Below are 9,462 nucleotides of genomic sequence, written 5' to 3'. Positions count from 1 at the left end.
TGCCCTGAGCTAGGAGAAAAAAAATATTAAAAAATAAAAAACAAAACCAGTGAGTCCCATGCAGTGTCCTGTTTCCCTCCTGCCTCCTTAGGACCTGTCTGCCATGAGTTAGGGGAAAAATATATTAAAAAAAATAATAAAATAAAAATATTTTTAAAACCCACACAAGCTTTTCATATTTATGGGGGAAGGAAAAGAGGGGAGGGGGAATGGATCTGTCAAGGGAGTCATGAACAAAAGTGTGTGAATAAAAAAGATACAGCAAGACAGAAGCAACATCACTTAAATGTGATGTTTTCCCCTGGTTTGGTGTTTTTGTCCCCCTGCAACCAGGCTCTGCCAGCCACAGATTTTCCAACTCCCCTTAAAACCCATGAGGGTTCAGCCATCCTGCCCAAAAGGCCTTTCCAAAACCTTCCTCCAGCTCTAGGAAAACATCCTCAGTGTATTCCTGGCCAAGATGAGCCCGATTTGATCTCCTACCACTATTATCCTCTAATTTCAATCATTCCCCTTCCCCCCACCCCGAATGTATTTATGAAGAGTAATCATATCCCCTCTTAACCTTTGTTTTTCTAGGCTAAACAAGCCAAGCTCTTTTAATCTCCTCTCCTAAGATAGGTTCTCCCTTCTGCTAATCACCCTGCACCTGTTCAGGGATAAATTCAGCTTTTCTGTTTCCAAAGAGAGGTCCCAGAACTACACACAACATCCCACACAAGGTCCTGCTGACTCTGGTATTAATATTTCTCTCTATCTAACCAATAAATGGGTTGTTGCATGAGGTTGTTTCGGGGTTTTTTTTTTTTTTTTTTTTTTTTTTTTTTTTTTTTTTTTTTGGCACAGCAAATGGAAAGCAGATAGCAATCCATAAACCAATAATGATAGCACAATCTTACTCAAGGAGATGGTTGTTTTCCTTGGAAGGACATTCTGCTCCTTTGCATCTCTGGATCCTGGTCCTTGGCAGGGCTTAATTAGTGGTTTTCCCTAATTCATTTACCCTGGCTGAGCATCAGGACCTTGCTGGAAAGGAGGCACTGGGGGCAAAATTCTCCAGGTTTCCCTCAGCTTTTGCTCCAGCAAAACTCTCTCTGAAATCCCAGCTGAGGGTTTGAACTACCAAGATGCAAAGGATGAAAAGCATTTTGCATTCCTTCTCTTCTCTTTTCAAAATGATTTTCCAGTTTTACTCGAGGTTTAATTAAATTTCTGTGACCCAGGCAGGGAGTTCAGCTTTTCTTGATTAATACTCCTTTAGGTTGTTCTGATAAGAATTTAGCATCAACAATGGAGCTAACAAGCCCCAGTCAACAGTTTCCAGCAGGAACCTGATTTTATTAACACTTTGCAGTGTCAGGACTCCACTTGGAGCTCACAGCTGAGAGGAGGGATGGAGGAGAGGCAGCAAATGTGAAATTTGGCAACTAAATCACCAAGATTCAGCTGCTTTGTGGGCAGAGCTCAGCTGGAAACTATTTTAGCTGACAACATCAGAATTTCACCTGTTCTTTTTCTTTTTTCTTTTTTCTTTTTTTTTTTTTTTTTTTTTCTTTTTTTCTTTTTTTTCTTGTCTCCTGGCTGCTGCTCTGCACTTTCTTGGTTTGCTGAGATAAGGGCTGGGAATAAGGAGCAGGACTGAATGCTGGCATTGATAAGAGAAATGCAAGAGCAATGTGATGATGTGATAGTGGGGTAAGGGCCTCTGGTGTTAGCCCTGCCCCTGCTGGATGTGTACCAGAGTACAGGATGGTCAGGACAAAGATGCTTGTGCTGACAGTTGCAAATCAGTCCCTTGTGAGAGGAAAAAAGGAGCTTAGCTCTCTGCAGAAATGTTTCTTTGACTCTTTGGTGGCAGCAAAAATATCTGGCAGGTCTGTCCTGCTGCTCAGCACTGAAGGTACCACTAAACCCCAGCTAAAGCCCAGCCTGGTGCCATTAAATCATCCTGCAAAGTCTTGACCAAGGCATCACAGTTGATCCACCTGCCCAGAGCTCCTCACCTCCTTACCTGCAGCCCCAGTTTGATGCCTCTGCTTTGAGCTGACCACAAACCTCACAGAAATGTCTGCTGGGTGGGAGCCTGCAGAGCCAGGATGTTATTTCTGGGATGCCTTTGGCCTTTCTTTCCTGGGCAGTCAGCAAGGATAACTGGAGTCAGCCAGCTGGCCTGGAGGTCACCTGAAATGAGAATTCCTGGTGGGCTTTGTGTTGATACCAGAACTACAGCCACACCAAGGGCACAAAGGAAAAATCAGTGTTGGGTGTTTCCCAGTGTTGGGAAAAATCACCCATGGGTGCTCACCACTGCTCCTGGTGTTAACAGAGAGCCCAAATTCCTTCCTCCATCACTGGCACCACCTCTCCTGTTGACCTTTTCCACTTAGGACTCTCATTTCTGCTTTGCTGAGGGTCCAGGTGGTTCTGCTGCCTTCCAAGGCTGGTGGCTGAGCAAGAAATGTGGGGCTCTGCAGGATGGAGATCTCCAGGAATCTTTTAGGGCTTTCCAAGCTGTTCCTCCTGCTCTTCTCAAGAACAAGGATGGACCCTGAGTGCTGCTGGAGCTGCTGCTGGTCCAGGGTCACCTGGCAGGGCTGGGTGGCTACATCCCCATCTTCATCCTTGCAGTGCTCTCTGTCCCATGTTCCCATGTGCCTGGTTTTTGGGGTTTTTTTTAAATCTTATTTATTTTACAAAGCTGTCTAAAGATTCAATTAAATTATTTAGGCCATTTGATTACCTCCAGTGTCAGTGCAGTCATCAGGGGGGATTAGCAGTGTCTCAGGCCCTCATCAGCAGGAGCTGGCAGGGGGCACATGTCCCACATCACCCCCTGCCTCCTCCTCAGCCCCTACCCCTTTGTACCTCCTTCGGATGACAACCCCTTGCTGTCCCTAGATGAAACCCAGGACAAAGCCTACCAAAGGCACACAGACACCCTCCCTCACCCCTCCTACACACACATGACTTTTGCTGCATTGTCATTGCCAGCGGGGGAGCAGCAGGGGACTCCATCCCTAAGCAGGGTACAGAGGATGCATGTACAGAAATCCTGGAAGCTCCCTAATATCAGCTCCCAGCAGGGACTGAGCTAATATCCACCTCCCTTCTCCTGAAAACGTGAAGACCCACTGAGTGGTCACAGTGCTCTCAACCTCTCAGGACAAGTGAGAGCCCAAGCCTGGGTCCCCAAAGGCTCCTGAGCATCACCAAAGCTCCTCCTGCCTTCATCTCTCCAGCTGTTGGCACTGGCCCTGCTCACAAAAGGGCAGCGTCCTCATTAAATTGCAGGAAGGGTTGCCATGTGGCCAGCAGAAATTTGGTTTTGTTTTATTTCCAGAAGCAGCCCAGTAATATATTCACCACCTCGGAAGGGAATGGGGTGACAGATGGGAGCTGGGCTCTGGCTTTCATGGGAAAGGCTCCTCTCAGCAGGGAGGCAGCAAGTTTCCCACCTAATCTTCTGTAACCTTCAGGCTGCTAACAACTGTAAGAAGCCAAGCAAGGGGTAGTTATTAAATTAATGACTTCATCCCAAGCCGGTAATAAATACTTTACAGTTTTATCTCTCCACCCTGTAGTCTGCTGTGGACAGACCAGACTGTTTATTAATCTACCTTCTGGATTTCTGTTGTTTAATTGCTAAACAGCCTCAGCATGGTTGGGCTGGATTATTACAGGCTAAAGCTCAAGGAGGAGTCCTCTGGCAAATGGCAAAAGCTGAGGAGCTGATCCTTGATCTTGGGCTTCATGAACCTCAGCCCCAAACCATCTCCCCTGCAGTGCTCAAGTCAGGTTTGCCCCTGTCTGAGTGCAAAGCATTTATTTGGCCATTGCCTCTCACTGAGTTGGGGTGGACTCTGGGAAGAGGCAAGGAAAAAATCTGGCATATCCAGGCTCCCATCAGGGGTATTATGCCCATCCCTGGGCATAATACTGCCAGGTCAGGCATCACATCTTAGGGTGGAGGGGTCCTCCTGGAGTGGTCTGGCTCTTCCTGCTAGTCCTGGAGCTGAGGCAGAGCACGTGTCCTTGCTCCATCCCTTCATGGCTTCTGGTTCTTCAGATCAACACAGAGAGTCACTGATGTGCAGATAAAAGAGTGTTGCAGTCAAATAAATGAAAGCAGCTTCCATGGCTGGCATCCTGCCTTGTTGACAGGGTCAAAAATGTCTTTAAACCTGACACTGCTATTTTTACAACTACTGGTGATTTATTCATCCCACTGAAGGCAGGGGATGAAGGCAACTGGAATAATTTGGCTATCTATTTGGCTAAAGGATGCACCCCCCCTGTGCTTTCTCCTGCCTCAATCCCACAAGCCTTTCTGTACCAGCAGAATGTTTTTTCAGGATATTTCTTCTCAGAAAAGTGTAGGAGCAGGGAGTGTGTTAACAAGGCAGAGCCTTTCCTCCAGCCAAGCTCTGCTGTTTCCAGCTGGGGGCTCCTCTCTTGTCTTGGGTCATCCCCAGCCCATCCAATTGCTCCCCAGTTTCAGCATCATCTTCCTGTGGCTGAATCAGGGGTCAATCCAAGGCCAAGTGGCAGCTCAGAAGAGAAACCTTGCTTTCTGTCTCCAGAAACCTGATGGAGAACAAAACAACCTCTTCCTGACCACCCAGCTATCTGAATTTTTGGAGACACCTTGGTGGTGGGAGCAGAGTGAGATGGACCAGTCCTTCAAACTTCAACCCAGAGGAGCTCTGGAGCAGGAGGACCAAAATAATAAAAATAAAATAAAATAAAATAAAATAAAATAAAATAAAATAAAATAAAATAAAATAAAATAAAATAAAATAAAATAAAATAAAATAAAATAAAATATGCATACAGCTGGGAAAGAAACTGTGAAAAGCAGCACTGGAGCTCGTGGCTCTGTGGGAAGATGGTGGCAAGAAGGTACCACTTGAGCAGGAGAGTGGAGGGCTGGGTCCTTTGCAGCTCTTAACAATTAATAATGGCATCAGTGAGGCCAAATGGCACCCTCCTTGGTCAGGGGTGTACAAAACATGTTTAGAAACAACCAGGTGCTGACAAGAAGCTTTTCCCTTGCACCCTTCAAGCACAAGACCCACTCTGCTGCTCAGCTCTCACACGTTGGAGCTCTGCTAAGAGAGGAGCTCTGCTAAGCACACCTATAAACTGACTGTACCAGCTGAAACCAACCCAGTTCCCTTCCCTGCCATAAAGGAGGCCAGTTCAGAGGAGATAACATCTCCCAGGGGTGCCTCCCAGAGCTGCAATTGAGCAGGAATCTCTCTGCTCCTCTGGGCAGCACAGCCACTTCCTTAAGGAAGGACAAGGGAGCACATCCACGAGCTCCATCACCACCCTCAAATATTGGCACAAGGAACTGCTCAGTGGTGAAAAGCTGAGCTAAATCCCCCATCAAACAGTTATCTGCCCTTCAGAAAAACAACCTGCCAGCCAGCTGAAAGGAACCACTGCACAATTCTCCCAGCTTTTCTCCTTTTTCCAGCCGTGCAGCCCTTTGCAGAGGGGACAAAAGCCATCAGCTTTAAGCTGTCCCCCCCCCCAAAAAAAAAAAAACCCAGCCCTGGAACCCCACCAGACACCAGATTATAGATTGACAGTCATCCAGGAGGGATGTCCTCTCCTCCACATCTCCATGAGCCTGTCCTGAGCCTCTGGTAGTTGTCCTGCTCCAGGACACTTTGCAGACATCACAATGAAGACAAAAAAATATCTTCCAAGGACACCCGTGGCCATGAACATGCTTGAGGAAAGTCTTAAGAAAGAGTTTTTTCTAGCCAGAATTTGGTTCCAGATTTTTCTGGCTATAGTTCTGGGTTCCAAATTTTTCTGGCTATAATTCTTACCCTTTTGGCTCAATTTTACTCTTTCACCCCTGTCTTTGCAGCACAGCCACCTTCTCCTGCTGTAACCCAACAGTGCTTCTGCCTCTGCACAGGGACACTCAGGAAAGCTCAGCTCAGTTAATCAGAGAATTTCATTTCTTGGTGCTGGACCCACCCAGAATTCCCGTTTCATCCAATCTCAGCTCCAAATGGCCTTAAAATAATTTACCTTATTTATATGGTGCAGCAAAGCTGAATTTCAGCAACTTCACCAGTGATGTCTCCAGTGCAGAAGCTGGGGAGAAATTCTCTTCATTGCCACCTCTCCAAAACACAAACTTTTCTGGTTGAAAAGCTCCATCCTTCCAGGGAGGAAACCTGTGAACATTCCAGGCAGGAAATAGAAGTTTGTTGAAAACCACAAGCCCAGGATTTTGGCTAAACCAAAGTTGGGTGAAGCCTTTTTGGGAATCCAGGAGGAGAAAATCTCTGGCTCCAGGAGGAGAAAATCTCCCTCCTCTGCTTGCAGACCACCTGCAGGAGCAGGAAGCCAGGAATCCAGGGATCCATGACAGAAATCCATACTTTTGCCTCTGATTCTCCCCATCACAGGACTGACAAGATATGGGACACCCACGTGGCAGGATGGTGACAATTCCCTGTGCTTCAGAGATACAGGTGGCCCAGGGAAGCTGTGGCTGCTCCATCCCTGGAAGTTTTCCAGGCCAACTTAGGATGAGTCTTGGAGCAGCTTGGGCAAGTGGGAAGTGTCACTGTCACACAAATTCCCCTGAATTCCTCCAATTTAGTATCCAGGAGGAGACAGGGTTGGGGTGGCAGGCCCTGGTCACAGCTCCATGGAGGGACACGCTGGGGACACGTTGGGGACACGTTGGCAGCAGCTCAAAGAAAGACCATAGGAACTAAAGTCACAAACAGAACTGGGTTTTATTCCGAAATAACCCTGCTAGTACATGAGAAGTTCTGTCTGCAAAATACATTTCCTGAGGGAAGTAAGTAGATCACAGTATTGGTTTTCACAGAATAACATGTAGCCTGCTGGAACTTTCAGTGTGACTCTTTATTATTTAAATATTAACAGTATTCCTTCACATAAACAAGTACTCAGTCATCACGTAACCGACACACAAACGACAAAATAAATATACAACAAGAGCACAGTTTGTTTCCCCCTCCCTCCCTTCCCCCTCCCCGGAATTAAATATTAAATAAATAATAAATACGGAATTTTCATTTCCTGTTACCAGTGCCTGAAACAATAGGAATGAAAAAGAAAAGGAAAACTGAAAAGAAGTCTCTCTTCCCCCCAGTGCCCCTGCCCCCCACAAAAAAAAAAAAAAAAACAAACCAAAAAATTATCAAAATGTCTCAGGTATAAAATATCTTTAAAAAAATTCCCATCGTTAAAAGAATAAATAACAAAATATATAAAAAATAACTTGGTTGCATCAAAATTACAAGTAGGAGTTGTAGATAGGGGTTTTTTTCTTTTTATTCTTTTTTTTTTTTTTTTTTTGGAATATCGTTTTTTATGGTCAAAAGTTTAACTTTTTTTTTTTTTTTTTTTTGCTGCTTTTATCTTCTTTTCTATGGTGCGGTGTCCAGTTTTAAAATAAGTATAAAATTAATAAATAAAAAAGTTAAATAAATAGCAAAAAGTTAACATAAGGTGTCGTAAATATAAATTACATACATCTCGCCAAAATTAAATAATTTACAGGATAATTAAACTAACTACTTTTTTTTTTTTTTTTTTTTTTCCCTCTTTCTTCCAGGAAGTGCAATTTCTCTACTTTTAAATACTAACTGAATTGCAGTCACAATCAATTTGGACTCTATTTACACGTTGAGAACATTGTGTTTTTAACACCTCAAATTCTTTATTTTAGGGTTTTTTGTTTTTTTTTTTTTTTCTTTTCCTTTTGTATTTTTGCACTTGGAATGGGTTCTAAAAGAAGTGAACTCATGGAGCCTGATGCTGCAAACGCTTCCCTGCAGGAGCGAACCCACCCGACTTGGATCACTCCTGAGCTTCAAGGCTGGATCCAGTGGCCACTGCAGTCCCTGGCAACCTTTCCACTGCCTGCTCCAAATCTCTGGTTATGCCCTAAATATCTGCAGGATTTGACCCCAAATAACACCACGGTCTTGCCTTTTGGGATGGGTTGGCAAAAACCCCCCCAGCTCTGCCCAGCCCTCTGCCAGGAGGGATGTGCCACGTGGGATGCACCCTGCAGAAGGACACCTCAGAGGGTTTTGGCCCCCTCAGGGGGTTTTGGCCCCCTCAGGGGGTTTTGTCCTCCTCAGAGGGCTTTGTCCCCCTCTTTTTCCAAAGTGTTTGCAGGAGGGGGACACAGATCTGGGCAGGAGCAAAGCCATGGGGTGGCAGCCAACTCCGGAGGCGATGGTGCCGGAGAGCTGCGTTGGAAAGACATTCATAGAGTTGTTCTTTAAGTGCACAGTGGGCTGGGTGTGCTGAGCCACTTACAAAATGCTTCTTTGGAAGAATACCCAATACCTGAATACTCTTTTTGAATTCTCTTTTTTTTCCCCTTCTTTTTTTTTTTTTTTTTTTTTTTTTTTTTTTTGTCTTGCAGAACGGCAAACTGAAAAGAAAAAAAAAATTAAAAAAAAATTACCCTTTGCCTTGTGGATACCTGTAAGAAATCAAATACTGATTCGTGGTAGGTTAAGCACTTTGCTGGCCGTCAATTATCATCTTTCTATTTGTTTTTTTTTGTTGTGGTTGCTGTTTTGATTCCTTTTTGTTTGTTTGTTCCTCGCAATCTCAAACGTTCTCTGGCGTTGCTGGATGAGCTCTGGGCTGGCAGTGCTGTGCCACTGGAAGGATGAGCACAAGCAGGAAAAGAACCAGAATTGTCATCAAACAGACTTCCAAAAAATCATATACACTGGACCATGACACGTGAAAGAGTTCTTCTGCATGAAATCTCTCGTATTGGCCTATTTGTAATAGCTATTCTCATCTTTAAGACAGACAAAGGAATACTGTAGTTGCAAACTCCAAAAAGCTTCCCTGAGAACCTTTTTTTCCATTGCGCTTTCCACTGGAGACCCAGAACTGCTCTTCAGCTTTCTTCCAGAAAATAAAAATAAGCTACTTTATAATACTTCAGAGTTCCCATGCCCAGTGGATATCTGAACACCTCGGGGTTGGGAGGCCCAGCACAGGTTCAGATTTACAGGTAGCTTGCAGCTCCAGCACTTGTAGCAACACAGAACATGATTCATGTGTGAGTAGGTGACCTGGACACACAACCATAGACAACAGGAGGGTTCAGCCAGTCATACACTAGTCCTGGATCAGACAAGACCCTGTAACGTTTTAACTCTTGGATCAACTCTGCAAGAGCATGGAAGCTCACGAGAGGTGCCTGCTCTTCACCAGCTGCCAAGCCCCACAGCCTACTGGAGAATTTAACCTTCCATCCTCATCTACCTCATGGATCTTGGTAGAAAACTCCCACTTTTCTCAAGAAGGTCCAAAGTTAAGTAAACGAGAACACTGAGTTCGATCAGTTCCACGTCTCAGAAATGGCCTCTTGGTTACGTTTTGGTCCTTTTTTTTTTTCTTCTTTTTTTCTTTTTTTTTTTTTTTTCG

The sequence above is a fragment of the Heliangelus exortis genome, chromosome 16 (genome assembly GCF_036169615.1).
Source record: "Heliangelus exortis chromosome 16, bHelExo1.hap1, whole genome shotgun sequence".
Taxonomy (NCBI): Eukaryota; Metazoa; Chordata; class Aves; order Apodiformes; family Trochilidae; genus Heliangelus; species Heliangelus exortis.
The sequence above is the reverse complement of the archived record's forward strand: the minus strand, read 5'-3'. Positions refer to the sequence as shown.